The 19,946-nt window shown below is 38.1% G+C and overlaps 1 long non-coding RNA gene across 2 annotated transcripts in view; it reads right to left on the bottom strand.

Annotated features, from left to right (window-relative positions):
- LOC126481675 (uncharacterized) overlaps positions 1 to 10,475 on the bottom strand; it is an 81,181-nt gene extending 70,706 nt beyond the window's left edge. For both annotated transcript variants that reach the window (XR_007587613.1, XR_007587612.1), the window contains exon 1: positions 10,379 to 10,475. This is a non-coding gene — a long non-coding RNA (uncharacterized LOC126481675). The remainder of the gene's footprint in view (positions 1 to 10,378) is intronic.
- Between the last annotated feature and the right edge of the window lie 9,471 nt (positions 10,476 to 19,946).

Genomic DNA, 19,946 nt, shown 5'->3' with positions numbered 1-19,946 from the left:
TATCCTGCAACTGTTTTGGCTGTCATCATTTACCGTGAAGATTTTTAGCACTTGTTAAATGTGTCTCTCACTTCTGTCACAGATGCGCAATACAAAGCACGAAGTACATGCGCAGGGTGTGGATATCTGAAGATGATGATCGAATATTCGTTTCACAAACTATAAGCTCCATCCTCATTGTGTCACTCATTACTGACGGATGAGAAAATAATTAATTATTTGAACTTACACAATCAATTTATTTATTTATTTAGATTTTTTTGCATGGAGTCATCAATATTATGGCTTTTGCAAATATAAAGTAGTTACAAACATAAAATACATTTAGAACTTAGCCTAACAGGAAGTAATTAAACAGTAAATTGATGCTTGTCAAAATACATTACATCTTACACATATTAATACAGCCAATTATTTTTTATACATTATTTTATAGCTCTTAAACTTAACCATTCAAATTCTTTGAGTGAATAGAGACTCTTTTCAATCAAGAATTCTTTTAGTTTTGATTCGAAGTGCTTCTTATTACTGTTTTTCATAGACTCTGACAGTTTGTCGTATCAGTCCATTAGTATATGCACTCTGGTGCATCATTTTTATCTTGTTCTTTGTTGATAGTAGGTCTCTGCGGACCCGGTGCTGTGGTCATGTATATCACTACATTTAGTTACTTCAGTTTTCTGAGACCAAAAAAGTAATCAATTTATTAAGATACAAAGAGTATATGATGAAGTACTTGTGTTGCCTGTAAACATCACAGCAAGAGTCTTTATAGCCTAGACCACGTATAATCCTTAACCCTCTTTTTTGTAACAATAGTACTCTGTTAAGGTGAATGTCTGCAGCACAACCCCAAACTTCTATACAGTAGCTAAGATGGGGATAGTTGTCCCATAATAACAGTTTTAAGTGTGTGGGTGGGCACCATTTTGGACAGTTACCTAAAAAGATACAGCCCATTGCTGACTTTTTTTACATACAGTGTTAATGTAACTAATACACTGGAGGTTTGAGTCCAGATGGACCCCTAGAAATTTACACTCGGTTGCTTCCTATTAGTGATATTGGTCTGTAATTTGAAACTACTTCTTTACTTTCCTTCTTATGAGTTGGCTGAACTACACTCATTTTTATGGCATTTGGGTATATGTTTTCATTAATACTACAGTTCATAGATAGGTAAGGGGTTTAGTTATTTCATTGGCACATTTCTTTAACACCACACTTGAGATACCATCCCATCCAGATGAATACTTGTTCTTTTGCTTTTGTGATGTGTTAAATATTTCCTGTTGTTCATCTCCATAAATTCAAGCTCTATACCATCTGTGACATCATTTGGTGTGCCAGCCTGTAGATCTATTAGAGTATAACAATATTTATTATAATGAGAATGATCTTCCAAAAATAGTTTCATGGCTGAGAAGCAATTGAACCTTTTCGATTCCTCCCTCCAAAAAATTTCATTTCACTATTTATGTGGTAATTACCCTCACTGGACTTGATGAATGTGACACGGCTCCCAAAGGTACCAACAAATCGACATGTAGAACAGACTCTTAACAGTGTAGGATTGAGCCAATGTCTGCACATTCTCAGTTTGACACTTAATTATGCAGCCATGCTGAATTCAAACATTATGGTTGCATGTAGCAATGCTGATGCATCTCTTCGAGATGAAGGATATTTCAACTTCTGGGTAAGACACCTTTTTAACATTTTTTTGAGCAGAGAATTGCAATTTCCTTCCAGAGGTTGCACTTGGATCCACAAATGAAGCAGAAAGCACTCCTACAGACTAATGTGGGCCTTTTTTTCCCAAATCTATTACAATTTCTCTGAGGCATAAAACAGAAAGTAGTCTCGGTAAGCTGTCACAGATCAGCTTTTTCCACAGACAATAGAAAAATTACTTTAGTGGTTAAACTGTGCAGCACTGGGAGTAGGAGCTCTTCAGGGAATAGGGATGTTGACCAGGTATATTACAGATATGTTCATGAACCTATGTTGCGGAGAGGGGGAGGGAGGTGGGGGGGGGGGGGGAAGAGAGAGAGACAGAGAGGGGGGGGGGGGGGGGTGAGGAATTCTGGCAATTGGCCTCTACATTGCTGCCTGACCTGTCCTCCTCTACAGCTCAATAAGGATTGTACGATCATGCAAGATGGAAGATTATGGACTCCATTTTGGCAATGTTCTGTATTGGCTCACAATTTTTTTGACTGCAGGGCAGCCCTGAAGCACACTACTGCACTTCAAAACGGCATACTTTCCTATTTACAGTGGGGCAACTGCAAAGTCCACAGTATTTCCCTCTGCACTTGGCACAGTTAAATCTGTAATTTTGTGGACTCACTATGATATCTAAATGTGTGACAGAATTCTGAAACGAATGAAAAGTCTTTACTCCATATTCCAGAAGGGGCCACATCATTGTCCCCCTCCTCCTCCTCCCCCTTTTCCTTGCGGATGCTTGTGATTTACAGCCTTATTGTATGGCTCTGCAAGTATGGAGTTAAATCAAAATTTTCATAACTATGCTGTTGCCCAGAGATCACTGACCTCACAAATGAATGAGTAATTGCCATTTAGAGCAGTACAAACAACTGCAGTGTTGGTTTGTGCAAAAGTGGAAGGTGATTTGAATGTGTCAGAGGAAGTGATTTGGTACTGGGATGTGACTGTGGATGTGGCAGATAATATTTACCCAAGTATGTCATGGAATAGTGAAGTTCAAAGGAAGTGGTCCAGTAATCCAGTACCACTTTTCCTACCCAAGCTTGTGCTCTGTGTTAATGAACTAATCGTCAGCAGACCTTTAAACACTAATCATCCTCTCCTTTTCGCAAAAAGCTCATGATAAGCAAATGCTTTTAAGTATTCAGTCACTAGTGGCAACATATTAATTTTTTATGACAATAACTACTAGCAAGAGGGGAAAATGACTTTCACATTTATCACAAAAATAAAGATAGCCATGTAACACATACAGGGTAGTAAAGAAACAGGAAAGCATGAAATTGATATTGGCAACCGTGCTCAATGGCAAAAGTGGGGAGAAGGCAACAAACTGTGAAGCAACAATGTACTTCCAGCAGGGCAGAAAATACATCATCATATGTGCATTTTACTATATACATTGTAACACTTTCACAGCTGCAGGTTGAGTGTTTCAGCAACATAATTTGATCCCACACTGTCATCAGGTACTGTCCTTGCATGTATTGCAACATGGGTTCAAAATGTTGAAGAGACTGGTTCAGCTTTGAAAAAAGTCTGGAGGGGGTGTGAGATTATACAATCTGTACATAGCCTTGAAAACATTGCTGCCACTAAAAGGAGTCCTCACCATTCAATGCGAGAAATGTCTTGACATAGCAACTTGGATGTCGGAGCATTCACAGAATACTTCATCAGTTTTAATTTCATCCACTCAACCCACAAATTTTGTAACAGCTGAATCTCAACCTGCAAATTTAGTGAACACTATTAGATAAAATCAGTGAGGATGCAAATTTCACCAAAATCCTCAAGTTTCCAATGAAATCCATTTTCACCTGGTGGTTACGAATATAAGCAGAACTGTTAACGGGATTAAGGAAATCCTGTTCAGCATCACTAGTGTGCATTACACAGTACCAAAGTTACCATACGGTGTGCAATGACATGTCATGGCTCTTACTGCATTGAAGATGAACACACTTATGGCACAGACAAACACAAGCAGTAAGTCAAAACTGTTACAGATGTTTCTAATTACAAGACTCCACACATTTCCAAACCTTGATATTTAGCACACATGGTTTCAACAGGTTGAGGCCACCCTGCAGAATGCCAGTCTAGGTCAGCAATAAAACATTTGTATGGTGATAATAATGTACAGAAAGTCCTGGCTGAAAATTATTAATTATTTAGGAAGAAAAGAGACAACTCACTGAAAGGCAGAAGTGCTGCATCATCGTTAAGTACACACGTAAAAGGTACAGAGCTTGGTTAGCTTTCAGAATGCACTTTCTTTTTGTAGTTGTAGGGGACACACACACACACACACACACACACACACACGCGCGCGCGTCTCCCTACATTGTGATCAGTCAACTGCTAGTTTTTTACTGGCCCACGATGAGTGCACTGGGGTGAGGTGGGGCTTGAGGGATAGACAGAAGCAGGAAGCAGGGAAAGGTGGGGGAGGGGATGTCTAACGGCTTGTGGGAGAATGGGGAACAGCCTGTGTGCTAGCTAAGGGTGCAGGTGGTGGTGTAAGTGGCAGATGGCTGGGCGTTTGATTTCGCAGACTAGGGTATAACATAACAGCATACAACTAGCTGATGTGAGGACACAAATTGGGCAGGATTGCTCTGCACAGTGCTTTACATACTGGTATGACTACCAACCAGTTACCATCTAAAACGAATGGCCACTGCCAAAATGTTGCTTAAAAACAAGGTGGACTATCCAGTGGCACAACATGCAGAAGGCACACCATGTGAGATTTCAATGCCTGCTCCACAACCCATGCCATCTGGATCCTCCCCACCACAATCAGCTTTCCTGAGCTGCACATATGGGAGCTATCCTGACATCACATCCTTTGCTCCCGTAGCCTTCTTGGCCTAAATCTAAGGTATTTTGCTGCTACCCCTGCCCTCCTCCCCTACCTGATAGATAGATAGATAGATAGATAGATAGAGAGAGAGAGAGAGAGAGAGAGAGAGGGGGGGGGGGGGGGAGGAGGAAGGGTTCTTTTTTTATGAGGCTATCTGCAGAGTATTACGTACCAGGCTAAATTAAGAACCTTAGCTCAGCTAAAGATACAGAGTTATGAGGAAATCAACATTCTAGCTGAAATATTATGCTGCACTATGCAAAATTTATGCAATAAAAAATTGTACAAAAATGAGCATTTGACTTACCTAATTTTTAAAAGTGGTGTTTCACGCATTTTGCAGTCATGTTCAACATATTTTAAAAATAAAGTTTTGTTACATTCCTTCATGTTTTCCTAACTTATTTCCAAACAGTTGTAATATTGTACATCAGTTGTCGGGATATAATATCAATCTGCTGCCATTTGTTACACACTGCTTCTTTGGTGGGAGCGATGCTCTGGCCTTTGATGTGCTTTCACATCCAAACCTAACTGTCTATCTCTAACAAACATAATTGTTGTTATTACTGTGTCCTAGTCGAGTGTGCATTGGAAAGTAAACACTGTGATTACTTCCCAATCTTGTACCAAAACAAAGTGGAATCAAATTTATCTATTCTTAAAATAAAAGAATTTTGTTACATGTTTTTAAAGGTATAACCACAACACACAAATCAGAAAAAAATCTTCTACACATTTACACAGTAATCTAATACGAAACTTGATTACCAACTTTTTTGGTGCATGTAAGGAACATAAGGTTGTCTATAAGAGAAACATTGCTACCTCAAATCAATTCCACATTATTTGAACTACTGCGCCCCCCCCCCCCCCCCCCCATGACTTGCTGACCACGATCAAGAGTGAAAGTTTCACAGGAAATTGCAGTCATTCAAAGTTAAACAAGGGAGCCATCAGAACAAATGCTATCTGCAAGATTATAATTATTCCACCCAGCACTAGTCCTCTTCAAATGGTTTTCCCATGTATATTGGCTACAATCCTTTACATACAGCCTCTACTGATGGAAAGTGGCAGTGTGCTAAAATTCTGTAACAAAATAATTAAAGATCTCTCTTTAATCAAAAGATGGCATGTGAAATCAAGCAGGATCTAGGGAATCTAGGAACCAGATAGATAACATCAGGATCTACTATGGCGTCGAGAGGCTTGTATTAACCAGCACTTACTGCGACAGCAAGTATTTATTGTTTATTTTGCAAATCCATACTACTACAAGCATTTCCTGTTTTTCTTCATTGTCTTTCTTATCTGTGTTATCTGATTGCACTTGATCAGCTGCATTTACTTAAAAAGCTGGTATAAACATAAGAAAAAACAAATGTAAAATCTGAGGGACTAGGAGCACATGAGATACACACATTTCCTGAGGCAAATTGTGTATATGACTGCCAAAATTAAATAAATTATGTGAGTTACTATCAAAGCATTTTACATTTTTCCTAACAGCCAGTTAGTCTGCATACAGTTGTAGGCATGGCTACAGATTGTAGTACCCCTGCATTATTTTTTATAATATATTAAAAATACTTATACGCCTAGCATACTAAAGGATACTTTGGTACAACATACATGATACACACAGAATAAATGCTCATTATAAAACAAGGATATGTGAGTAATTTCAGTGACATTAATATAACAATCCAAAAAAAATAGGTACATATGAAATACAATTAAAATACCAAAACATGTACAAGAAATTATTCACAGCCACTTTTAACAAAGCCCTCACAGTCAATGTGCACAAAATTAATCATTTCCTTCTGTTGTGTCTCTTGAAGAATGTTCTTCCTGGCCAAGACTATTGCTGATGTACCATTGTGCTGCACTTTTTCTGTCTTCCTTGTCTCTTCTTTGACCACATCCTCTTATTTCTCCACTCCCTCTTCTTACACCCATAAGGCTTTAATTGAAAAGAACTTCCCTGTTTTCATTTCCGCAAGGGAGAGCTTTCTGCTAAACTGCTTCCATCCTGTCTTGGGGAGCAAATACATGTTTAAAGTGTTTATTTGCCTTTTCATAGACCAAAATCTTTAATACATTCCATATACGTATGCCAGCTTCCAGGACCCTAGGCTCCATTTCGTCAATATGCTGATTTTGTCTCAAGATGCACAAGTTAAACTTCAAAACTTGGCCTATTTACACCTGCACTGAATATTACTATAAGTATACAGAGGGGCCCAGAAAAATACAGATACTCTTTGTTAGTTAACATCTTCGGAACAAAATGACATGCCACTGCAATTCTGTGTGGCAGCGTAGTCCACTGTGTTCTCAACAAATCTTGGCACCCTTTTTCCAGCAGATGACACTGCAGCAATGAATGAAGTACAACTGTCATTTGAGCAATGCAAAGCTGCATTGAAGTGGTACTGGAAGTATGAAAACGTGATGGAGGTACAACGGCAATGGCGTATTGTGTACAGAACTCAGCCACCAACACGTACAACAATGTATCGTATTTGGGATTAATATGAAGCTGACGGTACTGTTCAGGATGTTCATAAGGAAAAGTCTGGTTGACCAAAAACATCAACAAATCTAGCTTCCAGTGTCGCTGTGTTACAATATTTTACTGGGTCACCTCAAAACTCTGCGAAACAGGGTGCATGGGAAAGCGGGGTAAGCCCATCAAGTGCGCAATGAATTCTGAAGGATGCACAGAGGGAAGTGTACATTCCACGATCACTACACATTATGGACGAGGACAACCCAGATCAAAGGATGGAGTATGGCGAGTGGTTTGAAGGCATGCTTCAAGAGGATGAACGGTTTGCAGGCATGGTTGTCTGCTCTCACAACATGCAATTCAAATTGAATGGTACTGTAAACCACCAAACTGTGTGTGAATGGGCTCCTGAAAAGCCTCACGTTCATGTGGACAAAAATGTTAATCTAACTGGTGTTAAGATGTGGTCTGTCATTGTGCAGTTTGATTGGCCAATTCTTCTTTGAAGGTACTGTAACTGGTGGGGTGTACTTTCAATCGCTGGAAATATTGATTTTACCTGCCATCCGAGCAGTGTTTGGAGACAAAACATTTTATCAACAACAAGATGTCATTCTGCCTGACTTCTACAGAGACGTCTGACCCTACTCGGATGAAACTTTACCTGGATGATGGATACGTTGGAGCTATTGAGTACCATCACGGTCTCCAGGCCTTACACCTCTTGACTTCTACCTATGTGTGATCCTGAAAAATGAAGTTTATCAACAGAAGCCAACTACAATGAAAGAACTACAAGAAACCATCAAGGCGTCTGCTGCAGCTATCACACCAGCAACACTGACAGCTGTAATTCGGAAAACAGTTCAGCGGCATCGACACTGTTTGGCTTTTAATGGAGGTCACTCTGAACACACAAAATAACCTACTCAATAGCCCCCCCCCCCCCTCTGCAAGAATTGTAAGAAGAGTATCTCATTCTGTTCCATTAATATTAACTACCAAAGAGTATCTACATTTTTCTCTGTACACGTTCAACTACTGCTGTAACAAAAAAAAAAAACTGAACCTTCATTAAACATTGCAGCAATTCTCCTTCTGCCATATCACTTACGTGCTGTGTTCTAAATATAGCCCAGGTATTGGTTTGGAGATAAAACTTTATTGTCACGGAGAATGGTACTATGTGGGAAATTACTTTTATTTCCTCTACTCTGGAAGAATCCACACTTTCGCTTTCCAAATGTGCATTTGCATTAGATTCTTGTGAAATGCCACTTGTACACTCACCTCCTCAATTATGAATGAAACAAAATCCAAAATGCAATTTATCACTGTAAAATAAAATAGTTAACTGAAAGAACAAAATTAATCTGTTACATTCATTAAAACATGATACACTGCACATTTGCCAAATCTGCTTCATTTAAATTCTAGTATCTACGACTCTACCTTCTGGTCAAATTTTCTCGAACAGAACTGGGTTACAGGATACAGGTAAACTTGCAGTAATAAATATACAAATACAATATAGCTGAGGTACCTTGTTCCTACAGCCTCCAATCACACATTATAAGTCTAGTTTCATGCATGAATGTATATGAGAATAATTTTATGATATAATGGTATGTAAAGATGATATTTTGTATGTTTAGTACCCCCTAGAAATTTGCACAGAATCCTATTTATTTCTAAAGATTTTCAGAAGATTCCACCATAGTCCATTCATCAATTAATCTCCAACCCCCCCCCCCCCCCTATGGCACCATTATTTTTGCACTTTTACCCCCATTCAACTACCAATTGTTAATGCTTCCAGTTGTAGATCTCTTACCATCATCCCTAAGGTACTGTGTACTTACTTAAAACTGCTCCACGCTACCCGGATATGCACATAAATAACTAGTATCTGTTGCATGAATACTATTACAGCACACACTAACACTTAAAATGTTGATGGCACCTTTTGCACAAACTAGCAATGGCATGGCAGTAAATAAAGATAAAAATTTACGCAGTGAGAGAATGCACTACAGAAACCTTCTAGGTGAACGAACATGCAGCACTCAAGAACATAAACGGAACTCGCAAGTCACTCGAATGATTGCCAACAGATTGTCAATGGCTACGCCAAGAATGTCGCCAATAACCCTACAATGTTTTAGTTCTAAGTAACGTTTCCTGACTTCTCAACAATAAGCTCTTTGGGGGTCACACTTTTGTAGGAGGAGTAACACACAATCCACATAACAGAAGACAAACATAATTTCAAAAAAAGAATATTTTTGTAACACTGTAACGAAATCTTTTTTCAGTGCAACAAAATAACCTGATTTACACAAAGATATATCAAGATGAAATGTGTTTCTTGACCTCTAAAAATACTGTAACATAACGGGCCCAATTTACATAAAATGGTTAAAAATAGATGCAACAATCACTGTTCTTCACTCTCAGCTGATGTTTTTGAGTAATGCTGTAACGCTTGCTGCATAACGTCGGCACAAAACCCCGACTCAGGTATCTGAAAACAAACAACACCTAATCTTGACACCGCTTTTATGTTTCTTATATCGTCGTCCAGAAAGAGCATTTTGTTAAACTCAGTGTTGGTCTTCAGTCGTAGCTGGTTAAAATGTTTCGATTTTGAGGTGGGGTAAATTTCTGTGTATGTAAAATACTTTGCAATGTCAAACAGATGAATAAGCTGATACGCGCCCGCAACATCCTCTATTCTGGATGCAACCGTTAGCGTAATATTTCTCTCGAAAAGTTTTTCTAAAATTTCTTTAACACCAGGAAAAACATCAACCACAACACCCGACGCGTCAACAATCTTCCTATTCTTCGTCTGTCGGAATGGGCTCCGAACATTTTTATCGACTCTAAATGGCCACAAGGTTAAGTCCAAATCGAAAACAATTAGGGATGGCATCAACATATTCATGTCAAGCGAATTTCGAAACATATGAAACAACACATCTGAGAATAAACATCTAGTACTACAAAAAACGTAAAGTGTAGAACTATAATTCGTTCTGCATTAGGGATCGATATTTCACTTCCAACATCCACGGCATGATATCGATTAACGGCGGGCTCCCACAAGCAAGAATTTCGTGCACCTGTAGCCCCCCCTCCACCATCAACCCTTCCGGCCAGCGCTACGCTAATATACACATTGCGTTTCTACATGTCGAAGATGGATATGCTACTTATGCGAGTTTCAAGATAGCGACAAGTGAAATTATTCTTACCGGAATTTAGCAGCTATTAGCCAAAGTGCTAATGAACAAAACAGCCACGGGAATGCCCGGTGTGAAAATGGGCATCTAGTAGCAGTCGCTTAGGAACATCCAATACGTTAATAAGGGAGCTACTGAACAAGGATGACTTTTCGTTCGAAAATCATTTTCCAATCATTATAATCAATTTTGAATTTTTTGAGCCATAGTTCTGGCTCTATACAAAAGTCTAACACAAGTACAGTATGTAAGACACCATGCCAGCTTATATCTAATTACAAATTCCGTAACACTGACGTACCTGGCAATTGGAGTCACTACAATTCATGTATTACATTCCGAAGAGCACTGTCTCTACATTTTTATGTTGTCCACAATACATTGAAGGTAGATCGGAAAGCATTATTTTTTATATTCATGTTTAGTCAAGGTTCTGGTAGGCCACAGGTGCTGTAAATGTGTGTTTGTTTTACTCGTGCAGCACACAGTTTTGTAACAAACTTAGTATTACTGGGCAGAACAGTCCATTACTCAATGACAGCGCCAGTAGGAACACTGCTATGTTTGCACAGGATTTTAATAAGAGCCAAGAGTAGTTGTAAATCTATAGACAAAAAGAAATTCTCATTTCACAGTAATAATTACACTCAGCGACAAAGAAGCACCTTCACATATATAATTTAATAAATGAAAAATACCTTCACATTATTGACTGTTCTGCAGTAATATGATTCGCAACAAGTTTGCACTGTGAATTACAACACTTTTATTTAATCCATTCATCACTTCAAACGATGTTGTGTTACTCTCTTACAAATAAAAGAGTGTAACGAATCCCAGAATGCTACAAAGATGTTCCTATTGAATTTCTTAAGAGCATTTTGCCATTTAATAAAGTATTTATTTACTTAGTTGAAGCCCTTTATTTTGGTATGACACTGACTTTTCAAGCACATAAGCAAACGAGTCTGACGAACGAACCAGAGCAGAATGAGTGCAGATCCACCTATAGGAAGTAGCTGGAGCTCTTAGGCAGTGTTGGGGGAAGCGACATTGTGTAAGAAAGTAAAACGACTTGCAACTTTCGTAACTTACACATAAGTTGTCATGACAGTGTGCAAGTAGTGTGCTTCCTCAACGTACTCTACTTATGGGAGTGACAATGAGGGGTTGCACATATAAGTAATTCATACCTATGCACACCCTGCTTAACACATTGACTGCCACATGACACCGTAGGGCACAATGCAGATCCTCACACAAGATAGTTCCCACAACATGCCTGACGCTGTGTGCCTGCCAGTGGTTGCTCACTCCACCCTGCTTAGTGCAATATGTGCATTAATTTATGTTTCTTCATTGAATTCAGGTGCAATATCTTGTTCAACGTTTTGAATTTACTTTTTTTGTTACATTACCTTCAATGGAGACATTATTACCAATTCTTTGAAATTTCAACACCACTCTACACCCGTATTAAATTTAACTGTTAATTTATACTTTAGTATGAACGGTGGGGTTTGGTTCATCATAGAACAAGAACATAAATGGTTCTAGCTCAAACGGGTCCACCACTGTCAACTAGTGGGATGCCGATGAAAAATTACTGAGGGTGTACAAAGAATCAGATTCTGACATTTGCATTATCTGTGTTATCAGATGAAGACTATGAGTTTGTGGACACGACTGATAGCGACAGTAGTGCTGATGACAACGATTGTGTTCATAATGATGAAGGCAATGGACAGCAAGAAATCTTAGGCAAGTAGAACTGTAAGAACCATAACTGCGACCAAGCCTAAACCAATAATACCTTTCCATCCCAAGAACACATTCACAATATGTGTTTCATCAACAAGCCTTGTGTGACTATGATTTTATTACAAACTGACCTTCCAAAGACATACTGTACCAATGAGAGCAGAGCATGTGGCCGCCAGCAGGCATATAGCATCAGACTCTGCTGTGTCTCCCCATGGCCTTGTGGCAGTCATTGTGTTAATGTACTGGAAGTACTGAATAGTGCAGGAAAAAAAGAATTATATTGCCCAAGTTTTACTGAAGTACATAACCTACACAGAGGTTGTCTACCTGCTGCAAACATGGCGGACTCTGCTGTACTGCTGACTGTACCAATAGATGTCTCTGTGGCCTTAGTACTGTGAGTCTACACTGCAGCAGCCATTCTAGCAAACGAATTAAAGCAGCAGTTCATTACACCTTCAGTTTTATTTATTTATGTATGTCATCTAGGGGTCAACTCACAATGATATAGGAGTACTCACAACTATATAGCAGAAAGCAGTAACTCAAAATACACAAGTTCTTCAGAGATTTTTGCACAGACTTCTAGCACTTGTGGAGGGGAATAAGGTAGATAATATTTTGAATTCGAACCTGTGTTCAGAAACGTACCATTTCCATGCTACAATCATTTGAAAACATGTTGGTAATGCGACAACTTTTACAAGTTATTGATTATGCATGACCCAGTACATAACTTGTTTTACAGTTACACTCATTAATAACCAAAGAAATTGCTCACGTACTCGTAGACGTGTTATCTTCAATGTGATGCAGTATGGCCTCATCCAATCCTGCTGTGCAGCGTCTCCTTGAAGCACCATAGTCATGCCTGCCGATGGTGAAGGCACCATTTCTCGAAGCCATTGAGTAATTGTGTCAAAAAGAATTTGCTGTGGAATTGGACATTGTGGAGAATGATTCTGATAAAGGTGATGAGTTGCTCTTTCATCACCATGAAATTGGCGGTTCAGAAGTATCATGGCGCTGTATTCCGCAAACGTGTACACAACCATGTTGCTCTGAATCCCAGAGACATGTGAATGTGGCTCGAACCAGGTCAGAGAGACGTCAAATGACATCAATCAATCTGACTTAAGCACTCCCCATCATGACTACACTGTTTCATACCTACCCAGCACACATGTTTCGAAATGGCTGTATCTCAGAAACTGTATATTTCAGGACGTTGGTTTATATTCAAAATAGTGTGTACTTCATCTCCTCTGGAAGTCCTAGAAGTTTGTAATGAGGAGTTCTGAATGCCTTGCATACATAGAATACTTTGGCAAGTTCTATAAGGAAGGGAACTGTAATTTTGGAATGTGTTACTGGCTTTTCTTCCTTTGTAAGTGACGACCTGCCAACGTCATACTTGTGATTTAGAAATGCTTTATAAGAAGTAACAACACGCATTCCAGTGTTACTATACTAAGCGGATGTGATTTACTGTGGCCCAGTGGGTCACTCTGTAAGTGCTGCCATAGTACACTCAAGGTCTGGAGTTTAAACCAACCATGTGGCTGAAATTTTCTTTACTCATCACCTGCCTCACTTCTGGCATTGATTTGTTATCGCAAAAAAATTCCAAGCTATACTGTAGTACGAATTCCACGTTAAATCGTTATAAAGTCGAACAAAAGCAAGGGATTTGCCAGAGGTAACAACAGGGCCATTCTGGTGATCACAGTATTTATAGTATTTATTTTTTACAGTTTCCTCTTAATGTGTAGCCAAACTCTACGAACTACAGTAAAGGGCACCTTCCAGTGTACCACAAATTATATTTCTTCCAAATCATTTGCCTATAGAACATGAAAAAATTAATGCTTCAGTGACGTCTTAAGTGTGTTATTTATTCTAATCTTATCTCAACAATAGCTACAGGAGCGATAAACAGGGGCTGTAAAATATCTCCTCCATGCCTGCCAGCCAAGATTTTGAAGAAATCAATTACGTTAAACCCAACTCGCACTTTGCTCATATGAAATTCTGAAATTGTGATCTAGGTAGTCCAGCAAATGCAATATTTCTCGATTTCCGAAAAGCATTTGACTCAGTACCACCCCTATGCTTCATATCAAAAGTACAATTGTATGGGATAGGAAGCGAAATTTGTGATAGGACTGAGGAATTCTTGGTATGGAGGGAGCAGCAAGTTACTTGGGTGGAGACTCATCGGCACATGTATAGGTAACTTCAGGTATACCCCATGGAAGCATGATGGATCCCTTGTTATTCATGTTATATAGTAATGGCCTTACAGACAATATTAATACTAACATCAGACATTTTGCAGATGACGCAGTTACCTACTGTATAATGAAGTAGAGTTTCAAAGAAGCTGCACAAATATTCAGTCAGATTTTGATAAGATTTCAAAGTGGTGCGAAGATTGGCAACTTGCTTGAAGTGCTGAGAAAAATAAAAACGAAAAAATTTAGTATCATATGATTGTGAGTCACAACTGGAATTGGTAAACTTATGCTAATAAAAGGTAATGTAAACATTGTCAACTTGCTTCGAATGTTGAGAAATGAAAAAACGAAACAACATATCCTATGAGTATAATATCAATCTGTCGCAATTGGAATCAGCATCCTCATACAAATAACCCAAGTGTAGCACTTTGTAGGGAATGAAATTAAACGATCACATAGGCTCAGTCATGGGTAAAGCAAGTAGCAGACTTTAGTTTATTAGTAAAATATCAGGCAAATGCAATCAATCTACAAAGGATATTGCTTACAAATCACTCGTGCAACCCATCCTAGAACACTGCCCAAGTTTGTGGGAACCATACCAAATAGGAGTGAAGGGGGATATTGAATGTACACAAAGAAGGGCAGCACAAATGCTCACAGGTTCGTTTGACCTGTGGGAGAGTATCACAGAGATGTCAAAAGACCTGAAATGGCAGATCCTTGAAGATGGACGTAAATTACCATGGGAAGGCTAACTTACAAACTTTCAAAAACCTGCTTTGAATGATGATTTGTATTTGTATTTATTTATTTATCCTGTGGATCACATATTGTACAAAGTACACATGATATAGGACAAGTCATTTTTCTTAACAAATATGTAGTTTGGAGAAAAAAAGGGCAATGGACTGCCATTTAAAAAAATGTACACAAAATTGTTCATTGATGAATATAGTAACTTCACATACAGAGAATACAAACAATTAACATGGGGAACTAAGAAACATGTAGGCAATGTAGTGCTACTTTAAATTTACACAAATAATCACTGAGATTACAGAATAGTGAAAATGTCAACTGGAAACACAACAGAAGGACAATGTCATTTAAAAAATTACATTAAACATGAAATTAACGTTGAGATTTCACAGACAATTAAGTTTTAATACTAATAGAATGTGTACTTGTACATTCAAAAAGCGAGTTAAAAAATTTTGGGAAGTGAAACTGAAACATAGTTGTTGTTGTTGTTGTTGTTGTGGTCTTCAGTCCTGAGACTGGTTTGATGCAGCTCTCCATGCTACTCTATCCTGTGCAAGCTTTTTCATCTCCCAGTACCTACTGCAACCTACATCCTTCTGAATCTGCTTAGTGTATTCATCTCTTGGTCTCCCTCTACGATTTTTACCCTCCACACTGCCCTCCAATGCTAAATTTGTGATCCCTTGATGCCTCAGAACATGTCCTACCAACCAATCCCTTCTTCTAGTCAAGTTGTGCCACAAACTTCTCTTCTCCCCAATCCTATTCAATACCTCCTCATTAGTTACGTGATCTACCCACCTTATCTTCAGCATTCTTCTGTAGCACCACATTTCGAAAGCTTCTATTTTCTTCTTGTCCAAACTGGTTATCGTCCATGTTTCACTTCCATACATGGCTACACTCCATACAAATACTTTCAGAAACGACTTCCTGACACTTAAATCTATACTCGATGTTAACAAATTTCTCTTCTTCAGAAACGATTTCCTTGCCATTGCCAGTCTACATTTCATATCCTCTCTACTTCGACCATCATCAGTTATTTTACTCCCTAAATAGCAAAACTCCTTTACTATTTTAAGTGTCTCATTTCCTAATCTAATTCCCTCAGCATCACCCGATTTAATTTGACTACATTCCATTATCCTCGTTTTGCTTTTGTTGATGTTCATCTTATATCCTCCTTTCAAGACACTGTCCGTTCCGTTCAACTGCTCTTCCAAGTCCTTTGCTGTCTCTGACAGAATTACAATATCATCGGCGAACCTCAAAGTTTTTACTTCTTCTCCATGAATTTTAATACCTACTCCGAATTTTTCTTTTGTTTCCTTTACTGCTTGCTCAATATACAGATTGAAGAACATCGGGGAGAGGCTACAACCCTGTCTCACTCCTTTCCCAACCCCTGCTTCCCTTTCATGCCCCTCGACTCTTATAACTACCATCTGGTTTCTGTACAAATTGTAAATAGCCTTTCGCTCCCTGTATTTTACCCCTGCCACCTTCAAAATTTGAAAGAGAGTATTCCAGTTAACGTTGTCAAAAGCTTTCTCTAAGTCTACAAATGATAGAAACGTAGGTTTGCCTTTTCTTAATCTTTCTTCTAAGATAAGTCGTAAGGTTAGTATTGCCTCACGTGTTCCAACATTTCTACGGAATCCAAACTGATCTACCCCGATGTCCGCTTCTACCAGTTTTTCCATTCGTCTGTAAAGAATTCGCGTTAGTACTTTGCAGCTGTGACTTATTAAACTGATAGTACGGTAATTTTCACATCTGTCAACACCTGCTTTCTTTGGGATTGGAATTATTATTTTTCTTGAAGTCTGAGGGTATTTCGCCTGTCTCATACATCTTGCTCACCAGATGGTAGAGTTTTGTCATGACTGGCTCTCCCAAGGCCATCAGTAGTTCTAATGGACTGTTGTCTACTCCCGGGGCCTTGTTTCGACTCAGGTCTTTCAGTGCTCTGTCAAACTCTTCACATAGTTGTGTATAGTAGAAATTAGGTTATTATTTTGCCTACAGAATGTTTTACTCTAATCACAGTATTTTACAAAGGAACTTTATAATTTTTCATTTCCAGGAATTCTTGTACTGAATAGAGGCAGTGCTTTGTCAGAAATGCCTTTAGTTTATTTTTAAATATTGGATCTGGAGCAGTTTTTATTTGTTCTGGAATTTTATCATGTAATACAACACCCAGATGAGTTATATATTTTTGGTGTGATGATGTCCTTGAAAAAATCTGATGGATATTAGATTGCCCTCTGGTATAATGAGCGTGTATATCATTGTTTTGGATTAATTTGCTTGTTCTTGAGAGGTATTCCCTGGTGAATAGGATTGTTTCTTGAATGAATAGGGATGGGATGCTTAGAACATTAAGTTTTATGAATTGACATTGACAGGATTCCAGCTTTTTGAGGCCACTTATTATCCTCAGTGCTCTTTTTTGTAGTTTAAATATATTTGTGCTGTGAGTTGAATTTCCCCAAAAGATGATTCCATAGCGGAGCAATGAGTGGAACTGTGCATGGTATGCTTGCATTAGTGTAGATTTACTTGTAGTAGATTTTAGTATTCTTAGTCCATAGCACAATGATGAGAGTTTCTTTGATAAGTTGTTTATATGTGTGTCCCATTTTAAATTTTGTTGGACCCATAGACCCAAAAATTTTGTTGCGTTTACATTTTCAATTTTATCATTATTTAACTTTACTTGGATAGTTTTTTGATTGGATGTGGGAATTAGATGGAAGTTGATACATACAGTTTTCCCACTATTAACAATTAGGCCATTTTTGTTAAACCACTCAGAAAGTTTTTTCATAGAGTTATCAGATATTGTCTGAAGGGATTCAGGGCTAGATCCAGTCAACACTATGCTTGTATCATCAGCAAACAGGATAGTTTTTTGTGGGCTCATACGTTCAACAAGATCATCTATGTAAATGAGGAAAAGTAATGGCCCTAGAACAGAACCCTGGGGAACACCATATCTTATTGTTCTTTCCTCCGAGAGGAAATCTGTGTTATTTATTTTATTCTGTACATTAATATCGTATTGAAGTGATACCTTCTGTCTGCGGTTTTGTAGGTAAGAGCATAGCCAGTTGTGAGCCACACCTCTTATTCCTCTTCTTTCCAATTTAGCAAGCAGTATTTTATGATCTAGTACGTCAAAGGCCTTAGAGAGATCTAAGAAGATACCTGCAGCTATATTATGTTGGTCAATTGATTTCAGTATGTGGTCCAACAGTTCAAAAATTGCTGTCTGGGTGGATAAAGATTTACTAAAACCATGTTGTTGAATGCTGATTGGTGCGTGGTTTTTTATGAAATTTATAAGCCTGTCATAAAAAAGTTTTTCCAGGATTTTTGAAAAGATGCTTAATATGGATAATGGTCTATAATTGGATACTAAATCAGGGGAACATTTCTTTAGTAATGGTGAGACTTTAGCTATTTTGAGAGCATCTGGAAAAATGCCAGTTTTTAATGATTGGTTGTAGATGGTTGATAATGGCTTTACTATATGGGGAGCACACTCCTTTAATATGAGGTCAGGTACTTCATCATAGCCACTAGAGATTTTATTGGGTAACAATTTTATTATGTTCCCAATTTCATCAGGGTTTGTTTCATAAACAAACATTGTAGCAATAGTGCTGTTTGACGTATTGGTGGAATTGAAGAACGATACCTTGCAGTTTGCCTGAATGAGATCTTCTGCTAGTGAGGTGAAATATTCATTGAACTTGTTTACAACTGTGTATGGATCTGTGACCTTAGAGTCATTAAGTGTTAGAGAAATGTTTTCCTTTTTAGGTGTTGAACTACAAGTTTCTTTTTTAATAACTTTCCACATAGCTTTCATTTTGTTTGAAGAGTTTCTTATGAAATTGTCATTCCATAAAAGTTTTGCCTGTCTAATCACTCTAAGATAAGTTTTTTTGTAGGCTTCACAATAGTAAGAAAATTCTTCAGTGACTATGAATTTTTTGGAGGAATATTGGAGAAATCTGTTTCTCTCACTAGAAATTTTGATTCCTTTTGTTACCCACGACTTTCTATTTTGATTGCTTGAAGTTTTTGTTTCGAAAGGAAATGCTGTATTAAAGTAATAAAGGAACGTGTTACGGAAGCTTAAGAACATATTATCAACAGTTGTTTGCATGTAAACACTGTCCCAATTTTCCTTAGCTAATAGGAAGTTAAAAATCCTAATATTGCCATCTGAAAAGTTTCTTCTTTGAAATACTTTTTTGGGGCTGAATTTGCTATTTTCCATGTCAACGCTCAGTAGCTGAGCATCATGGTCACTGTATCCCATGCTCAGTACTTCGCCAGTGAATTTGTAACCAGTATCAGTTATGAAGATTTGATCAATTATTGAATCAGTATGCTCTGTTGATCTTTTTGGAGAGTGTATTGTGGGGATCATATTAAAGGATTTGGTCATGTTTAACAAATCAAGTTTAGCATTACTGTTTTTATAAATCAATGTTAAAATCGCCACAAAGTATTATTCTCATATTTAATGAGCTGACACTATTCAGCAGAACTTCTAATTTGATCATAAAATTTGGAATATTACTACTTGGTGCTCTGTATACATTTATAATTATACAGTTTAGTTCAGGCAGCTTAACCATAGAAAGCCCAAATTCCTTATCTTCAGATAATGCAATCTGTTCTTTTAGGCCTACCTCACTGAATTTTATCTAGTCCTTTACAAATATAGCAGTACCGACATGTGTGCAGAAATTCCTACAGTAAAAGCTTGTTAATGAGTACCTTGGAAT

This window comes from Schistocerca serialis, chromosome 5 (assembly GCF_023864345.2).
Source record: "Schistocerca serialis cubense isolate TAMUIC-IGC-003099 chromosome 5, iqSchSeri2.2, whole genome shotgun sequence".
NCBI classification, from domain to species: Eukaryota; Metazoa; Arthropoda; class Insecta; order Orthoptera; family Acrididae; genus Schistocerca; species Schistocerca serialis.
This window is presented reverse-complemented; position numbering and strand designations above follow the sequence as displayed.